Below are 20316 nucleotides of genomic sequence, written 5' to 3' on the forward strand. Positions count from 1 at the left end.
ATATATTCACCTATGGTCAAACCACACTGAGTATGCCCAATCTCGTCTGATCTTGGAAGCAATACACTGTCAGTGGCGCACCCAGGGGGGGTTTCCGAGTACCCAGAAACCCCCCTCCACTAAAAAAAAAAAAAAAAAAAAAAATTTTTTTTTTTTTTTTTTTTTAGCTGCATGAGTATTATTAATGACTGTCTAGCGTCCTCTGCAGCCTGCTGTCTTCCTGGTGGCACTTGCAAGTGCAATAAAAGTTTACTTTATTTTAATTATAGTACATATATATCCATGTGCCTACATATATACACATGTATATACATACATACATATAAACACACACACACACATGATAGATTATATATATATATATATATATATATACACACACACATGTGTATATATATGTGTACTGTATGTGTGTGTGTATATATATATGTGTATGCATGTTTAATATGCTATGTATATGTGTATATGGGTTCACTACGATCTCCCGGCGGCTGGCCTCCCGGCGACCAGCATACCGGCGCCGGGAGGCCGGCCGCCGGCTTACCAACAGTGTGGCGAGCGCAAATGAGCCCCTTGCGGGCTCGCTGCGCGCGCCACACTATTCTATTCTCCCTCCAGGTGGGTCGTGGACCCCCACGAGGGAGAATAAGTGTCGGTATGCCGGCGGTCAGGCTCCCGGCGCCGGTATGCTGGTCGCCGGGAGCCCGACCGCCGGCATACTGAAGACCACCCGTGTATATGTATGTGTGTGTGTGTAGATAGAGAGATAGAGATATATATATATATATATATATATATATATATATACACACACACACACACAAACACACTAGTTTTACGGACCCAGCATATACTGGGTCACCTCAGTCCCCACCCCCGTGATTGGCTCCGCCCAGTTCTGGAAACCCCCCCATGCAAATCCTGCGTTTGCCACTGACTGTGGGGCCTGGTCAGTACTTGTCTGGGTGACCTACAGGGAATACCAGGTACCGTAGGTATTTTACTCTAACATACGGCATTGGGCCTGATACAATTCTGGAATAATATCAGTACTTTATGAGACATAGTACAATAAGGGATTGATTGAGCCTGGTGAAAATCCTCCTTTCTATAATTTTCCTTTATTCTTTGAGGGGTGAACAATCTTTTAGTTTCACCAAAGAGAGAGTGGATTTATAATTGATATATATATTTTCGCTTGAGGAGTTATATCGCTATATGACATATTTTATGCGCAAACATTATTTTTTGTCTCATGACTCACTTTTTAAAGAAGTTTAATAAAAGTTATATTTTATGTATTGATTTATATAAATTTTTCTTATCCATTCTAAGTGTGCCCCAGGAAAGACATATAGTCGTTTCTGTTTTTTTGCATCTAAGCAAAAATAAGTTCGAACTATTTTCTGGGAGCACCACCAACCTAGCGCTACTCACATTTATAGGAATACAGCCATATGTTGGTTTCTTAATATCAGACATCTATTGATTTCAATAAATTAATAGATGTAGACTCACCCAACTTTATGTAAACAAGCATGAGACCCCTGGAAATGAGCATGGAACCAAGAGCATGAAACCCTTGGCAACAATCACGAGACCCCTGCCATGAGCATTAAACCCTTGGCAACGTGCATGGAACCCAGATCAGAAAACACTTGGCAATGAGCATGAGACCCCTGGCAATGAGCAGGTAATTTAAAAGTAATTAGAAGCCTTACTGAGGGGCAACATTTGTAATGGACTTTATTGTGTGTGGTGCATAAAATTGTGTCAGGGGTATAACTGTATGTGGCCTAATGTGTAATGGGCATTACAGTGTATGACATCATGTGTGGCATTACATATAATGGGCATTATGGTGTGTGGCATAACGTGTAATGGGCATTATGGTGTGTGGCATAAGGTGTAATAGGCGATACAGTGTGTGGCATAATGTGTAATGGGCATTAGGGTGTGTGGCATAAGGTGTAATAGGCGATACAGTGTGTGGCATAACATGTAATGGGCATTATGGTGAGTGGCATAAGTTGCAATAGGCATTACAGTGTGTGGCATGTGTAATGGGTATTAAGGTGTGTGACAAAATGTGAAATGAGCATTATGGTGTGACATGATGTGGAATGGGCATTCCAATGTGTTGCATAATGCATAATGGGCATTATGGTGTGTGGAATAATCTGTAATGGACATTACAGTATGTCCCATAATGTGTAAGGGGAGTAAAAATGACAAATAATGTAAAGGGCATGAATCAGGTTTTTTTTTTTTAAGTGTTTTAGTTTTGCCTGTGTTGTATAAAGGGCTCTACCTGGTGTAATGTGTATAAGGGGCACTAGTGTGTGGTGTAAAGTGACTGACGGACACTACTGTGTGGTGTAATGTAAATTGGTACTTTTCTGTGGCCATGCCCCTTCCCCATGAAGCCATGCCCCAGTTTAGTGCGTCTTTAGTGCACACTAACCTTGTTTGGTAAGGTATGGTGGGGTATAGATGGGGTCCATGTAGCTGAAGCACTTTAAAACTTTACATGTGTGTGACCTGCTCCTCCCTTCTATGCCTCTCCCATGAGCCCAGTTTAGAAAAAATTGCCCTCAGAGATGGACACTACTCTGGAAGGCTCAAGAGAATTTTATTTTATTTTATGGTTTTTCTTTATTTCTGAAGGTAGCCAGCTGGGCCCTGGCTACCTGTTCTGTGAGAGCTACCGGGGGGACCCAGTGACTGCTGGGACATGCATCCCAGAGTGCCTTGACACTGTTGTTACAGCGTGGTTTTAAGTCCCTGCAGCCAGCCGCCGCACCGGCTAGCAAGCTAAAGACGTCAGTGGTGAGTATGACCCTGGGAACCCGTTAGCGGGGACCCTGGGGAAAAGAAGGCAGAAAAACATTGTGGCAGTCTTATTGAATTTTTCTGACAACAGTGTGCGCTAATTTTATTAACCCCAGTCTGTTATGTACCAAAAACCATCAGAATAGTTTTGCAATAATTTTGCTTTTTTATTTTCTATCAATAAAAATAATTTTTCTTTAAAACTGGTAACATATTTCTTCTGAAAATATCACATGTATATAAGCAAGAGTATCACATGAATAAAAACACATACATAAAAAACTATCTACTGATATATTTTACACAATTATGATGGCAAATGTGGGGTGTCCATTTTCAATAATATATAACCTGTTTTGTAGATCACAGGTATTTATAATGGGCCATTGCAGGTGATAATTTAAAAAAATGTTCCTGAAACAGATATACAGTATATATAGTGGCACCACTGCAACATGTCTATATATTCATATAAGTATATGGAGGCTTTTATCTCTATATTCCTGATGCTGGGAAATCAGCAGTGAAGTCAAGTTGTTTCATCGTGTGCATAATTTGAAACTGCACTTGGTATCTCACCACTATATAGTAGTAGGTAGCGGTGACCTCCTCATTTGATCCCCAGGCACGCCACACCAGTGGCTAGGTATGTCCCAATTGTGATTCTGCCTGAGTCCCAGTGTCGGTGTGTGGCTGCAGCTTCAAACACGCAGATGATGAGTACTGATTTTCTCCTGCAGGTCGGCTGTGACCCCTCAATAATCAGCAGTGGATAGTTTAATACCTCCATAGCAGTGGCACCTCCTTAGCAGTGGCTGCTTTCAGTAATAACAAGCAAAGTAGCAGCAGCAAAAAGTATCTAACTGATTTTGTGGGAGCTTTTTCAAAGGTTTATTGAATATAGCGGGTACGGTGTGGTATACGCCACACACCACTACTGTATGGTGTTCCCCAGCATGCTTTGCTTACCAGCACGCTTGGCTAATGGATTATAGCAGGTGCGGTGTGGGATCCACCACTACTGTATGGTGTTCTCCAGCATGCTTTGCTTACCAGCATACTTGGCTTATTGAATATAGTGGGTGCGGTGTGGGATCCGCTGCACGCCGCTACTGTAAGGTGTTCCACAGCAAGCTTTTACTCTTACTCTCTCTCTCTCCTTTATCTAAAGTTGCTGTGATTCATTTTTTATTTATATATCTTGATATTTGTGTATGTAGTGTGTGTTTCCTGCTAATATGGCTGCCAAAGATACTACATCAAAGGCTTCACTGAAAGTTTTTACATGTAAAGATTGTTCTGTGAAGTTTATGCAGATTTCAACAGATATATCCTTATATTGTGGACAGTGTTCTCAGGAATCTGCTTCACAAGTTACTCCCAGTGCAAAGAACACAGCTCCAGGTTGGTTATCCACCTTTTACTGGGGTTATGTCTAATATCTCTTCGGAGCTGGCTGCAGCCAGGAAGGATAGAGTGAATTTATAGGTGCACACCTTTCAGGCTCCTGAATCCACCTGAGCTCAGACCCTGGCAAGGTTGGTTGAAGGTTTGGTATCGACAATGGAACCTGCCAATCAGACTTCACCTCGAGTTTCTCAGCCGGCGCCTAAAAAACGTCAATTACCAGCTGTGTTGCAGTCAGACGACTCTGACAATGATATGCCGCAGCTGGAGGAAGGTGAATTTGTACAGGAACTTGAGGAGGACATGCCTCAGGAGGACAATACCAGTCCTCAGGTGGTTGATGCCCTCATACTGGCGGTATGGGAGGTCTTTCAGATTACTGAGTTAGATTATGTACCGACCCAAAGGTTATATATAAAACCAAGTTGGAGAATGTACCTCTGATGTCACCAGGGGGAGGGGCCACACCACTACGCTCGCCCCCATTTGGGCTCAGTAGCTTGCTTCGCTCACCACCGGGTTACTAAAGGGAGTAGTTGGTGATGTGTATAGTAGAAGAACTATCCTGCTGGCCTTGCTCTTCCCCCTGGTGTCATGGCTCCTCCAGCTGATGTCAGAGGTTCTTTTTCAACTTGATTCTAGCATCTACCCAAACCCAACCTTCATATTTCCTATCGAAGCAGAAGACTTCAGTCACTTTTCCAATTGCACATGAGTTGGATACCCAGATTGTAGAAGCATGGAATATTCCAGATAAAAAGTATCATAGAACAAAGAGAACCTATCTTTTTCTTCTGAGAATAGGCATCAGTGGAAAACTCCACCCACAGTGGACCCATCAGCATCTATTGTTGGTTGCTGGGTGAACAGGTCTGTAGAGGACTGGGCTCAGAAGCTAGTAGAGGGTATTCAGGAGGGTCACTCTGTGAATTACTTAATCTCCCTGGTGCAACATATCCAGGAATAGGTGGTATATCTCTGCGATGATTCACGATAGGTAGGTCGGATTAATTACAAAATTTCAGATATGGCAATCTTGGCTAGAATAGCGTTGAGGCTTCTTCTATGGCTGGCAGATACAGACTCCAAGCCAGGTGTTGATGCATTGTCATATGAAGAGGCTCTCTTTGGCCCAGACCTAGATAAGTGGATATATCACAGGCTACAGATGGTAAGTCTACATATCTTCCCTCTGACGCTCCTCCAACACACAAAAGGACCGAAAGCACAAAAGGACTGAAAGGACCCCCGTTCCGGTCCTTTTGTCCTTCTACCAGATACAGGGGACAAGCCAGTGGGGCATTAAATGCAGCTAGAGGAACCAGAGTTCGAGTGGCTGCCATAGTTTCACGGACCTTCCTTCTCACCTGGGGGACCACAGAGTGGAAGTGCGTCTCCAGGATTTCAGTCTCATCTGGGGTAATAAATCTAACTACACAGGGGTACAAGATAGATTTTGAAATCCGACCCCCCAATCATTTTTTCATGGCAGATTTGCCAGTTTCTTAAGAAATTAGAACAAAACCTGCAAAAATCCATCTACAGGCTGTTGGAGGCAAGAGTCATTAACCTGGTCCCTCAACATCAGAGAGGTCAAGGTTTCTACTCAAACCTGTTCGTAGTTCCCAAGCCAGACGGTACTGTCTGGCCAATTTTGAGTTTGAAATCCCTCAATCCTTACTTATGTGTTTTCAAGTTAAAAATGGAGTCTCTGCGTTCTGTTATTGCAGGGTTGGAGGTGGAAAAATTCTTGGTGTCGTTAGATACAGATGGGTCCATGGTTATCTTGACTAGTTTTCCTGCACCTAGGCACAACATGGTTTATTAACATAAACCCTTCATCTATTGTTCTCAGCTGCAATACAATACAAAGAAGAATACAGCAGGGGATTAAGTCATTAAAGCAGGGTATTAAGTCCGACTGGCCAGTCTCAGTTAATCCTATTAAAGGTCAAGATAAACGTGGACCCATCTGTATCAAGGATGCATATCTCCATGTCCCCATTTAAATGCCGCACAAGGCATATCTCCGATTCCCACTTCGGGATGCTCACTATCAATTTCAAGCTCTGCCTTTCGGTCTGTCATCAGCTCCGAGGGTCTTCACGAAGGTGATATCGGTGATGATGATGCTATTGAGAACTCAGGGGGTAAACACCGTCCCTTTCTTAGATTACCTGTTGATAAAGGCTCCGTCCAGAGAAGCATTGGGAGACAGCATTGCTCTAACATATCATCTCTTAATCCAACATGGCTGGATACTCAATTTTCAGAAATCTCATCTGAAACCCACCCAGAGACTTTAGTTTCTGGGAATGATCTAGACGCGGTGCTCCTGCTTGTTTTCCTTTAGTTGGACAAGGCTCAGGCAATACAAAATCTGGTTCGAACTGTCTTACTACCTCAAACTCTCCCTCAATCGAATATTAGAATTGTGGTCAGTCTTTAATGCCCTCTGCCAGACATCTCCTCTTCTGCAGGGTTTGGAGACACAAGTACAGTCCGACAATGCCACAACTGTGGCCTATATAAACCAGCAAGGCAAAGCAGAGTGGCAATGAAAGAAGTCTCCAGGATCCTTCAGTGGGCGGAGAAGTATGCCACAGCAATATTGGACATTTTTATGGTGTCGACGACTGGAAGGCAGGCTTCCTCAACAGACTGGACCTCCACCTGGAAGATTGGGCTCTCTGTCCCCAGGTATTTCAACAGGTGGTGTTTTGGTGGGGCGTCCACAGATAGACCTTCTGGTATCTCTTCACAACTAGAAGCTCCCTCTTTACTGCTCCGGGATTTCCAGGCAATAGCGGTAGATGCACCGATTGCTCCTTTCCTGTTTTGCATGGTCTACCTGTTTCCATTTCCTCTACTTCCTCAAGTGAATAAAAAGAGGGAATGTATTCGCCATTCTCATTGCCCCATATGGGCCTTGCCGAGCGTGTTACGCCGACCGTCCGTCCCTTCTCGTGGTCGTCCCTTGGCCATTACTTCTCCGGGAGGATCTACTTCAACAGGCCCTTTTGTTTATCTAGACTTACTGCGGATATGTTTGATGGCCTGGCTGTTGAAGAGGCATTGTTGAAGAAGGGCATTCCGTACAGTGGCAATTCCCACCATGCTTTAAGTGAGAGAGGAAGTGAGTTCGAAGCATTATTACAGATTTCGGAAGGCATATGTAGTCTGGTGCGAGCGACTTCGGCTTCCGGTCATGTTTTTTTTACTTAGTCACCTCCTCGTTTCCTTCAGACTGGTTTGGATGCAGATTTTTGTTTAGGTTTGCTGAAGGTACAGATTTTGGTTCTTTCAATATATTTTCAGAGATGATTAGCTAACATTCCAGATGTCCAGACTTTTCTACATGGGGTTCTGAGACTTCAACCTCCTTTTGTTCCACCTACCGCTCCTTGGGATTTAAACTTGGTTTTGGAGTTCCTTCAATCTTCTTTGTTTGAACCCTTGTAAACCACAGACTTGAACTACTTGTCCTGGAAGACCATTCTCCTCCTTGCTTTAGCATCAGCTGCTCTCCTTATTTGGTCTTTCATGACGACTGGGTGGAGCTGTGGACGCGTTCTGCCTTTTTTTTTGCCGAAAGTCATCTTGGACTTTCAGATCAACCAGCCTATTGTTGTACCTGTCCTGCAAGGGGATTCACCATCCTCTTGCACCTTAGATGTGGTACGGGCTCTGCGCATTTATGTTAGCAGAACTGCTAGTTTGAGAAAGTCTGGCTCAATTTTAGTTTTGTGTGATGTGCACAAGCTGGGTTGGCCTGCTTCCAAGCAGACTTTGGCCCATTGGATAAAATTTACCATTCGACAGGCTTATGTGTTGTCTTGTCCTCTGCCTTCTTCTATTTTGGCGCTTTTCAGCTAGGTGGGCTCCTCGTAGGCACCTGCCAGAGGGGTTTCCGCCTTGCAACTCTGCTGTGCTGCTACCTGGTCGGGTCGTAATGCCTTTGTTTGTTTGGTTTTATAGGTTCAACACCTTTGCAGCATTGGAGTCTCAGTTTGGGCATTCTGTATTGCAGGGCTCACAGCGCATTTCCACCCATGATGGGAGCTCTGTGACATCCCCAACGTACCTTGCTTCCCAGTATCCCCTATGGATGTATAAGAAAATGGGATTTTTGTACTTACCAGGTAAATCATTTTCTCGGAATCCATAAGGGACACTGGGCACCCTCCCTGCGCTGTTCTCCAGTTTTATGCACCTGTTTGGTTGTTTTCAGGTTCTAGTTGTGTGTTGGCTGATCATGTCAGTTGTCTCTGTTTTCTTGCAGTGGTTCGTTCCTGGTTTTGTTAATTCATGTTCTTGTCTTCTCCACTCCAGTCTGTTTTCCCATCTCTGTTCAGGCACAGTTTTCTTAACTGGGCTCATGGGAGGGGTATAGGAGGGAGGAACCAGTCACACACATGTAAAGTTTTAAAGTGCACTGGCTCCATGGACCCTGTCTATACCCCACTGTACCTTGCTTCCCAGTGTCCCCTATGGATTCAGAGAAAAGGATTTACCTGGTAAGTACCAAAATCACATTTATTCTAATTCTTTTTTTAGTCAAAACTTTGGAGAAAAAAAGTCTCTGGCAGTTGAGACACCTTGACTATCTTTTCTGCACATCTCTGATTAAAACTTACAGTTTCATAAGTATACTGTATACTGCTGCACCTCCACATGAACTCTTTGACTCATATATTGCGTGTAAATCTGGTTCTGGTACTAGCCAGTGCCTCCTGAGCCATTTACCTCACTGCACGTCTCTGCCATGATGTAACATGTACATATTGTCATGGTGGCAACAGCTGTATTATGGCTACAATAGCAAATCATCAATAAGAACAGATGTGGTTCACAAATCACACAAACATCCAGACTAAACTATGTGCACCACTGCATTTTTCATATACTGTAGAATACATTGCTACAAATACAGCACAGTGGCAATGAAAGTTCATAATCATAGATATTATCTGTCTCAAGACACTGATCAAGCAAAAAGAGGGTTAAACTACAGTAGTCAAAGAAACGGTTTTACATGTTTCATTGAGGTTTCTTAGACATGATCTAAGGTGAGCCTCACAGGATGGCCGTGTTGGCACAATGCACTGCATCAGTGCTCTCAGCCGACGCAGGAGGATCGCAAGCAACCATTGCAGCAGCCAGCACCAAAACCGCACAAGGGGGCAGATGTATTAACCTGGAGAAGGCATAAGGAAGTGATAAACCAGTGATATGTGCAAGGTGATAAACACACCAGCTAATCAGCTCCAATATGTAAATTAACAGTTAGGATCTGATTGGCTGCTGCCTTTATCACCTTGCACATATCACTGGTTTATCACTTCCTTATGACTTCTCCAGGTTAATACATCTGCCCCATAATTCCTTATGCAAACGCTGTGCAATTAACCTATCCAGCTTGTGTGGATTCCCTGCGAACCCGACAAGTGTGAACCAGACCAAGAAGAGCTACTACACACAGATGCAGAATCCAAGGCCGCAAGCAATTCATACTCACTGATCCCAGCCAAACCCGGAACCAAGGAAGCAGCTGCTTCACGCAGAAGGGCTGCACCCCCAGCGGGAATGACCACCTCAACGTGTCCAGGAGCCTAAATCCCCAATGAAACAGCAACATTCGAAACACCGGCCACTGCAGGAACTTCTGAAATTAAATGCACAGCATCAGAGGGCACAGAAACATAAACCGCAGTGGGAGCACGAAGGGAGGGGATGGGCAGGTGGGGGGCTGTGGGGGCCCTGCAGGAATGGGGGGTTGCGCAACATGAAGAGAGGGCGAGCACATGGGTCCTGGGGGGCAAAGCTGCAAAAACCGGGGTCAGGGAGCTGGCTGTAGTCCGAGGGGGGTTGGATGCCATGGCAGGCACCAAAGGAGAGGAAGCAGACAAGGGAGGCATAAACGGGGACCCCTGCAAACCCCAATGGAGGAGAGAGAGGGGGGCCCAAAAAAGCAGAGAGCCAGTAGGGGAAAGAGGAAGCCGCAGGTTGGGATGTGGCAAACGTAGCTGCCTTGGATACAGAGGGAGCCACAGAGGCAGCAGGGTAAACAGGGGGAGCATACCCCGAGCTCCAGGACATCTGAGGCCACACAAATGCAGCGGGAAACAGAAAAACTGGTCTGCGAGACAGACCCTGGCAGACCTGTGCCAGGCAAGGTGACGCCTGTGAGGGTGGGTGGGGTGGCAAAGAGACATGTCTCCACCAGATGGGAAGGAAACTGGGACCTCAAAAGGCCTAGACAGGCCAGATGACATGGGAAGGGGACCATCCAAAAAACCAGGACTAACCCCCAACATGGCAGCTCCTCCCAAAATGGCCACCAGACCCACCGCACTGTGCCGGGCCGGTGCCACAGGAGGAAAACTCCCAGTAGACCCCAGCTCAAACGCTGTGGGTGATGGAATGCCAAGCTTCCCACTACCTGAACAGTAGGAGACAGGACAGAGTGTGACGCAACAAGCAACTAGTGGGGGCCACGGCTGTGAAGATACCGGGCTGTGCAGCAGAGGACGGGTCGGTAGGGCTGACCACAGCAACAGCCACAAGCAGAGTGTGGGAGCAGGGGGAGAGGAGGTCAGGGACACAGCAGGAAGTCACTGACATGCTGCCCCGATGGAGCAGCCGTGGATGTGAGAAATCAGCGAGCTGGCACGGAGGGGGGGGGGGGGGGGGGGCAGAGCGGCAGGGGCGAGGCATGACACCAGGACACAGGGCAAAACAGCATGGGAACAAAAGGAAAATGACAGGGGTGCTGTATAAGTGTAGAAGGAAAAACCAAATTAAATTAAGTAATGAAACAAGGTGGGGGAGGGGGGCTGGGCTGAAGGAGAAAACAACACTTTAGCCAGCAGCTGGGTCCAGACAGCTAGGGCTCACTCCAATGGAAAATCCATCAAGAGGCTGCCTGCACAAAACAGCCTCCATAAATAACTTTCCATCAACATCAACACCCCCTTAGCCCTAACTGAATCAGCCATTTGATTGACAACAACACAACATCTAGCTTAATCTGCCCAGCAACAAGGCTGCCATGTCCAGCCAATCAGAAAATATCAGGATTATTATTTAGCCTCATGCCTAATTCAGCCTTTGTCTGTCATTATTATTGATAAATTATGCTTTTACGTTTAAATTTAGAAATGCTTGCAGTTTCAGGAAGCAGCGCTCACCAGTATCTCACTTACCAGCGAGCTGGTGCACGGGCATCCGGATGCCACGGTCCCAGCCTGATCCTGCGTGTGCAACCTGTTTGCGGTGCACAGAACCCTCTACCTCTTTGCACCCCTGAATTCCACCTGGCATGTACCATGCTGTGTTCCCGCCATCTGCACTGCATGGGTGCCACCATGACACTGGCAGTGAGCTGATCCGGTATCATTCGATCCTGCGCTGCCTGCACACATGCCTCATTCATCCAATGGCTGCTGACCAGGGGGTATATTGTCAGAGTTCCAACTGAGTATCATTGCCTTGAACAATGCATTGCATCCAGTGCATAGCATCTCCTGGCTCCAATCTCCTGTCTCCTGAGACTTCTCTGTGTCAGCTCTTTCGTGGAACTATAGGCACCAGCCATCCAGTTTGGTTACAGCCTCATCTACATTTTGTTTCTACAATTACTTTCAGTTAGAAATAGAGATGAGCGGGTTCGGTTTCTCTGAATCCGAACCCGCACGAACTTCATGTTTTTTTCACGGGTCCGAGCAGACTCGGATCCTCCCGCCTTGCTCGGTTAACCCGAGCGCGCCCGAACGTCATCATGACGCTGTCGGATTCTCGCGAGACTCGGATTCTATATAAGGAGCCGCGCGTCGCCGCCATTTTCACACGTGCATTGAGATTGATAGGGAGAGGACGTGGCTGGCGTCCTCTCCATTTAGATTAGGGTTGAGAGAGAGAGAGAGAGATTGACCTGAGGCTGTGATACTGTAGAAGAGAGTGCAGAGTTTAGTGACTGACGACCACAGTGACCACCAGACAGTGCAGTTGTTTGTTTTATTTAATATATCCGTTCTCTGCCTGAAAAAAACGATACACACAGTGACTCAGTCACATACCATATCTGTGTGCACTGCTCAGCCCAGTGTGCTGCATCAATGTATATATATATCTGACTGTGCTCAGCTCACACAGCTTATAATTGTGGGGGAGACTGGGGAGCACTGCAGTGCCAGTTATAGGTTATAGCAGGAGCCAGGAGTACATAATATTATATTAAAATTAAACAGTGCACACTTTTGCTGCAGGAGTGCCACTGCCAGTGTGACTAGTGACCAGTGACCTGACCACCAGTATATATAATATTAGTAGTATACTATCTCTTTATCAACCAGTCTATATTAGCAGCAGACACAGTACAGTGCGGTAGTTCACGGCTGTGGCTACCTCTGTGTCGGCACTCGGCAGCCCGTCCATAATTGTATATACCACCTAACCGTGTTTTTTCTTTCTTTCTTTATAGTCATACTAGTTACGAGTATACTATCTCTTTATCAACCAGTCTATATTAGCAGCAGACACAGTACAGTGCGGTAGTTCACGGCTGTGGCTACCTCTGTGTCGGCACTCGGCAGCCCGTCCATAATTGTATATACCACCTAACCGTGGTTTTTTTTTCTTTCTTTATACATACATACTAGTTACGAGTATACTATCTCTTTATCAACCAGTCTATATATTAGCAGCAGACACAGTACAGTGCGGTAGTTCACGGCTGTGGCTACCTCTGTGTCGGCACTCGGCAGCCCGTCCATAATTGTATATACCACCTAACCGTGGTTTTTTTTTCTTTCTTTATACATACATACTAGTTACGAGTATACTATCTCTTTATCAACCAGTCTATATTAGCAGCAGACACAGTACAGTGCGGTAGTTCACGGCTGTGGCTACCTCTGTGTCGGCACTCGGCAGCCCGTCCATAATTGTATATACCACCTAACCGTGGTTTTTTTTTCTTTCTTTATACATACATACTAGTTACGAGTATACTATCTCTTTATCAACCAGTCTATATTAGCAGCAGACACAGTACAGTGCGGTAGTTCACGGCTGTGGCTACCTCTGTGTCGGCACTCGGCAGCCCGTCCATAATTGTATATACCACCTAACCGTGGTTTTTTTTTCTTTCTTTATACATACATACTAGTTACGAGTATACTATCTCTTTATCAACCAGTCTATATTAGCAGCAGACACAGTACAGTGCGGTAGTTCACGGCTGTGGCTACCTCTGTGTCGGCACTCGGCAGCCCGTCCATAATTGTATATACCACCTAACCGTGGTTTTTTTTTCTTTCTTTATACATACATACTAGTTACGAGTATACTATCTCTTTATCAACCAGTCTATATATTAGCAGCAGACACAGTACAGTGCGGTAGTTCACGGCTGTGGCTAGCTCTCGTTACGATTACGGACATGTCGTCTACTGTCACTGCATATGATTCTCTCCCCATTGAAAGAATGGTGGAGGATTATATGAGTGACCGCATCCAAGTAGGCACGTCACACAGTCCGTACTTATACTGGCAGGAAAAAGAGGCAATTTGGAGGCCCTTGCACAAACTGGCTTTATTCTACCTAAGTTGCCCTCCCACAAGTGTGTACTCCGAAAGAGTGTTTAGTGCCGCCGCTCACCTTGTCAGCAATCGGCGTACGAGGTTACATCCAGAAAATGTGGAGAAGATGATGTTCATTAAAATGAATTATAATCAATTCCTCCGTGGAGACATTGACCAGCAGCAATTGCCTCCACAAAGTACACAGGGAGCTGAGATGGTGGATTCCAGTGGGGACGAATTGATAATCTGTGAGGAGGGGGATGTACACGGTGATATATCGGAGGATGATGATGAGGTGGACATCTTGCCTCTGTAGAGCCAGTTTGTGCAAGGAGAGATTAATTGCTTCTTTTTTGGTTGGGGTCCAAACCAACCCGTCATATCAGTCACAGTCGTGTGGCAGACCCTGTCACTGAAATGATGGGTTGGTTAAAGTGTGCATGTCCTGTTTATACAACATAAGGGTGGGTGGGAGGGCCCAAGGACAATTCCATCTTGCACCTCTCTTTTCTTTTCTTTTTCTTTGCGTCATGTGCTGTTTGGGGAGGGTTTTTTGGAAGGGACATCCTGCGTGACACTGCAGTGCCACTCCTAGATGGGCCCGGTGTTTGTGTCGGCCACTAGGGTCGCTTATCTTACTCACACAGCTACCTCATTGCGCCTCTTTTTTTCTTTGCGTCATGTGCTGTTTGGGGAGGGTTTTTTGGAAGGGACATCCTGCGTGACACTGCAGTGACACTCCTAGATGGGCCCGGTGTTTGTGTCGGCCACTAGGGTCGCTTATCTTACTCACACAGCTACCTCATTGCGCCTCTTTTTTTCTTTGCGTCATGTGCTGTTTGGGGAGGGTTTTTTGGAAGGGACATCCTGCATGACACTGCAGTGCCACTCCTAGATGGGCCCGGTGTTTGTGTCGGCCACTAGGGTCGCTTATCTTACTCACACAGCGACCTCGGTGCAAATTTTAGGACTAAAAATAATATTGTGAGGTGTGAGGTATTCAGAATAGACTGAAAATGAGTGGAAATTATGGTTTTTGAGGTTAATAATACTTTGGGATCAAAATGACCGCCAAATTCTATGATTTAAGCTGTTTTTTAGGTTTTTTGGAAAAAAACACCCGAATCCAAAACACACCCGAATCCGACAAAAAAAATTCGGTGAGGTTTTGCCAAAACGCGGTCGAACCCAAAACACGGCCGCGGAACCGAACCCAAAACCAAAACACAAAACCCGAAACATTTCCGGCGCTCATCTCTAGTTAGAAACTCTCTCCAGGTGCTGCATTACCATTCTCATCTGTTCATTACCACTGCAGCAGTACTCGGAAATTTCAACCTGCACCAAGAATCCTGCTCTAGGTTACAGCTGTCTCCAGCTAAAACTGAACCTGCTTCTGTTACTGTTAAATACATTCACTGCCTGGGTACTTCAATTTTAAGTCACCATCCGTTCCCAGACCGATCATCGGTTGCACCCAGTTACCATCGGTTCCCAGACTGAATTATATCTAATCGACTGTTTATTTCAGGGACTCTATCAGCTTCCACGCTGAGTTGCATTTTTATTTACATTGCTCCAGTTATTTATATTCCTGTGAGCATTCAATAAATATCATTTGTGCACATGCACAGGAATTTACTTCAGCCTCCTCGTTTCCTCCATTGCACCACCACTGACCCACTAGTGCCTCCTCCGGGAACAGACACAAACACAGACCTGACAGGTAGCTCTAAAGAATGGACAAGACAACAAAAGGCACCCACATAGATCCAATCATTTTTGTTCAACCCTCCATTCCACAACCCACCCATTCTGATGGTATAACCATTTCCTCTCCAGGAGAATTGGTCTACTACAGTGATGGCTAACCTTGACACTCCAGCTTTTGTTGAATTACACATCCCAGCATGCCCTGCATCAGTTTTAGCATGGCCAAATAGCAAAACTGTAGCAGGACATGCTGGGATGTGTAGTTCAACAACAGCTGGAGTGTCGAGGTTAGCCATCACTGGTCTACTACATACCCCACTGCAAGGGGAGCTCATCCATGAAGCCAAAAACTTAACTCAACAAACTACTGTATTATTATTACTATTATTATTATTACTATCAGTTATTTATATAGTGCACACATATTCCACAGGGCTATACAGGTAATATTTTAGCCATTTATATCAGTCTCTGCCCCTGTGGAGCTAACAGTCTATGGCCCTCATTCCGAGTTGTTCGCTTGCAAGCTGCTTTTAGCAGCTTTGCACACGCTAAGCCGCCGCCTACTGGGAGTGAATCTTAGCTTCTTAAAATTGCGAACGAAAGATTCGCAATATTGCGATAAGACATCTCTGTGCAGTTTCTGAGTAACTCGAAACTTACTCTGCCAGTGCGATCAGTTCAGTGCTTGTCGTTCCTGGTTTGACGTCACAAACACACCCACCGTTCGTCCAGACACTCCTCCGTTTCTCCAGCCACTCCCGCGTTTTTTCCAGAAACGGTAGCGTTTTTCCCCACACGCCCATAAAACGACCAGTTTCCACCCAGAAACACCCACTTCCTGTCAATCACATTACAATCACCAGAACGAAGAAAAAACCGTGTGTAAAATTCCTAACTGCATAGCAAATTTACTTGGCGCAGTCGCAGTGCGGACATTGCGCATGCGCACTAAGCGGAAAATCGCTGCGATGCGAAGAAATTTACAGAGCGAACAACTCGGAAAGACCACCTATATTCCCTACCACATGCACACACACACCAGGGTTAATTGCTGTTGGGAGCCATTTAACCTACCAGTATATTTTTGGATTGTGGGAGACAACCCACACACGTACGGGGAGGATATACAAAATGCACACAGTTAGGGTCATGGCGGGAATTTAACCCATGACTTCAGCGCTCTGAGGCACTAATGCTAAGCATTACACCATCTGTACTGCCCATTGTTACCACCATAGTGAGGCCTAAGCCAATGCACTGCCACCAAAAAAACTCCTATACAGAAAAATCTAAAAATCTCCAACAATTAATGAGCAACCATAGTGACTTTGCCCTTTGCAAAATCCAACCTCACCCTAGACCTAGCATTCTGCCAGATGTACCTCAGGACTGTAGACAACCATACAATTCTACAGGAAGTAATGTTACCACTAGCAAGTGCAAATCTGAAATGACAATTTAGTGCAGATCAAGAGTAATCCCCAAAGGTAGCAAAAAAAAAATCCACACACAAAGAAAGGCAGCCAAACCACAAAATAAAGATACCCAGGGGCGGATTGGGCCACCGGGGTGCCATGCTAGTTTCCAGTGAGCTTTTCCCATATACAGCTCAGTCGGGCCGGCTCTACACTGCTGGGCTGGCGGCAGCCGCACACTTCCGGGTTCCGCTAGTCGGAAACTGTAGAGGCTGCAGTGTAGCTTTTGTGGTTGCTAGGAGGCAGTCAGGGACTCAGCTGGGGGTGGGGCTACACAGGCTCAGCAAGGGACGGGGCTACACAGGCTCTGGCTCAGCATTGCAGCTGCTGTCAGAGGGAGGGGAGAAGTCCCTGAAGTGGCTGCAGAATCGTGAACAGGACCAGCCAGTGACACTGCTCCATGTTAATGTACTGCAACCTGTATACAGTGCCATGCCTACACAGGCTGGCCCCTCCCACCAGGCTCAGAGCAGCTCAGCCCATCTGTCCACTTCCTGCTCCTCATCTGCCCATGCTGCTGCTGCTGCCTCCTTTCTCACCACAGTGTTCTGGACTGGATCCCTGCTCTTCAGAGGAAGAGACCAGAAAGCCAGGTGGGGGTTATGTTTACTGGGGGTAATATGAGGAAGGGTGTGTGTGTGTGTGCTGTGTGCTATATGTACTGGGGGTAATATTGGGGGGGGGGGGGGGTGCTGTTTGTATTGAGGTAATATAGGGGTGCTGTGTGTAATGCAGTGTGCTATATGTACTGGGGGTAATATTGGGGAGGTGCTGTTTGTATTGAGGTAATATGGGGGTGCTGTGTGTAATGCAGTGTGCTATATGTACTGGGGGTAATATTGGGGGGGTGCTGTTTGTATTGAGGTAATATAGGGGTGCTGTGTGTAATGCAGTGTGCTATATGTACTGGGGGTAATATTGGGGGGGTGCTGTTTGTATTGAGGTAATATAGGGGTGCTGTGTGTAATGCAGTGTGCTATATGTACTGGGGGTAATATTGGGGGGGTGCTGTTTGTATTGAGGTAATATAGGGGTGCTGTGTGTAATGCAGTGTGCTATATGTACAGTAGGTAATATGGGGTGTGTGATGTATGTGCTGGGGGTAATATGGGGAGAGGGGGGCCTGTGTGTAATGCAGGATGCTATGTGTGCTGTATGTACTGGTGGTAATATGGGGGGGGGGGCGCGCTCTGTGTAATGGAGTGTGCTGTATGTACTGGGTGTAATGGTGGGCTGTGTGTAATACAGTGTGCTCTGGGGGTCAATCAGATCCGATCGCACGCTAGCTTTTTTTGCAGCGGTGCAATCAGGTCTGAACTGCGCATGCACTGCAATGCGCAGGTGGCGATGGGCATCGCCGGACAGCGACGGATTTTACGAAGAAAGCGATCGCACCAGCGATCTCAAGAAGATTGACAGGAAGAGGCCGTTTGTGGGTGGCAACTAACCATTTTTAAGGAGTGTCCGGGTGAACGCAGGCATGCCCAGCCATTCGGAAGGAGGGTCTCTTACGTCAGCATCGGTCCGAATCATTGCAGCGGGTGAGTAATCCTGGGCTGGGCAGAGACTGCACAAACTTTTGTTTGTGCAGTTCTCTGCACATCCGTTCGCACCCCGCACAGCGATTACCCCCTCCCCCTGTAGGCGGCGATTACCTTGTTGCAGCAGTTCAAAAAATGCCTACTTGTGAGCAGGTCTGAATTAGGCCCTATATGTACTGGGGGTAATATGGGGAGAGAGGGCCTGTATGTAATGCTGTGTGCTGTAGGTACATAATCCAGTGTGATGTGTGTACTGGGGGTAATATGGGGAGGGGGCCTGTCTATAAAGCAGTGTAATAGTGTAATATAGGTGTGCTATGGGTACTGGGGGTAATATTGAACCGGGCCTGTGTAGTATAGATGCAGGGGCGGTATGGTATGCCGGGACGCCGGACCGGATTCCGTTTGGCCGGTCTGGTGGTCCCCTTATTGGCTGTCCGTCACCCCCCTATGAAGGCTACTGCCGCCAGCTGCTGCAGAAGCATTTAAAAAATGGCCACCGTTGGAGCTGCTGCGGCCTGCATAGGGGGTATTGACGGTCAGCCAATGAGGGGCAACATTGCTGATAGCTCCACAGGTGAGTGCTGCTGCTGCAGCATATGGGTTAATAGGGAGGGAGGGGAGGCAATGACAGGGCACATCTCTTTTGTCGTGACAGATTAAACCTAACTGAGGAGGGTGCAGCGGTGCTGGGGGGAAGGATGGTTAGAAGGTTGGAGGAGATTTTAAACTAGGACCCTGGGGGGAGGGTTTAATTAGAAACTACGGGTCATGGAAAAGATATTTTACCAAAGCACTAACCAATGACGATTACAGGTCATCATTGCTACATAAGGTGAAAGATGTCTCTCTCGCAAGGGAAAATACTTATCTTAGTTGTATGTATGTAAACGCCAGAAGCATTACTGGTAAAAAGGGCGAACTAGAAATACTTGCAGCAAGCAAACAGTATGATATTATAGGCATTACTGAAACTTGGTGGGACGAATCTCATGATTGGACAGTCAATCTAGAGGGCTATACACTGTTTAGGAGAGACAGACTAAATAAAAAGGGTGGAGGGGTGTGTCTTTACGTAAAGCCGTTTTTAAAACCTGATATACGGGAAGATATTCAGGAGGGGACTGTAGACACTGTCGAGACATTATGGGTAGAAATTGCATGCGGGGAAAAAGGAATAAAAAAGTTAGTATTGGGTGTATGCTATAGGCCGCCTGGTATCAGCGTATCTGATGAGGAATTGTTACTAAAGCAAATTGAAAGAGCAGCAGGAGTAGGAGACATAGTAGTGATGGGAGATTTTAACTATCCAGAGATAAACTTGAAAAACTATTCATGTGATACTGCTAGGGGTAATATGTTTTTAAACACACTTAATGATAACTACTTAGTTCAACTAATTGAGGAACCAATTAGGTACAATTCAATCTTAGACCTGGTATTAACAAACAATGGGGATTTGGTATCAGGTATTATAGTAGGGGAACCCATAGGAAACAGTGACCACAATATGGTCACATTCAATATCAGTTTCCATAAACAGCCCTATACTGGCTCAACTAGGACTCTGAACTTTAGCAAAGCGAATTTTGAAAAGATGAGGGTATTTTTCAGGGATATTGAATGGGAAGGTTCGTTTTTAGGAAAAAATACTACGGAGAAATGGGAGGTACTAAAATTCCTGCTAGCTAAAAATACACTCAAAAGCAAAAAAAGGAATAAAAATCATAAACCGATGTGGCTTAACAAAAAGATAAAGG

Source organism: Pseudophryne corroboree, chromosome 4, assembly GCF_028390025.1.
Source record: "Pseudophryne corroboree isolate aPseCor3 chromosome 4, aPseCor3.hap2, whole genome shotgun sequence".
Taxonomy (NCBI): domain Eukaryota; kingdom Metazoa; phylum Chordata; class Amphibia; order Anura; family Myobatrachidae; genus Pseudophryne; species Pseudophryne corroboree.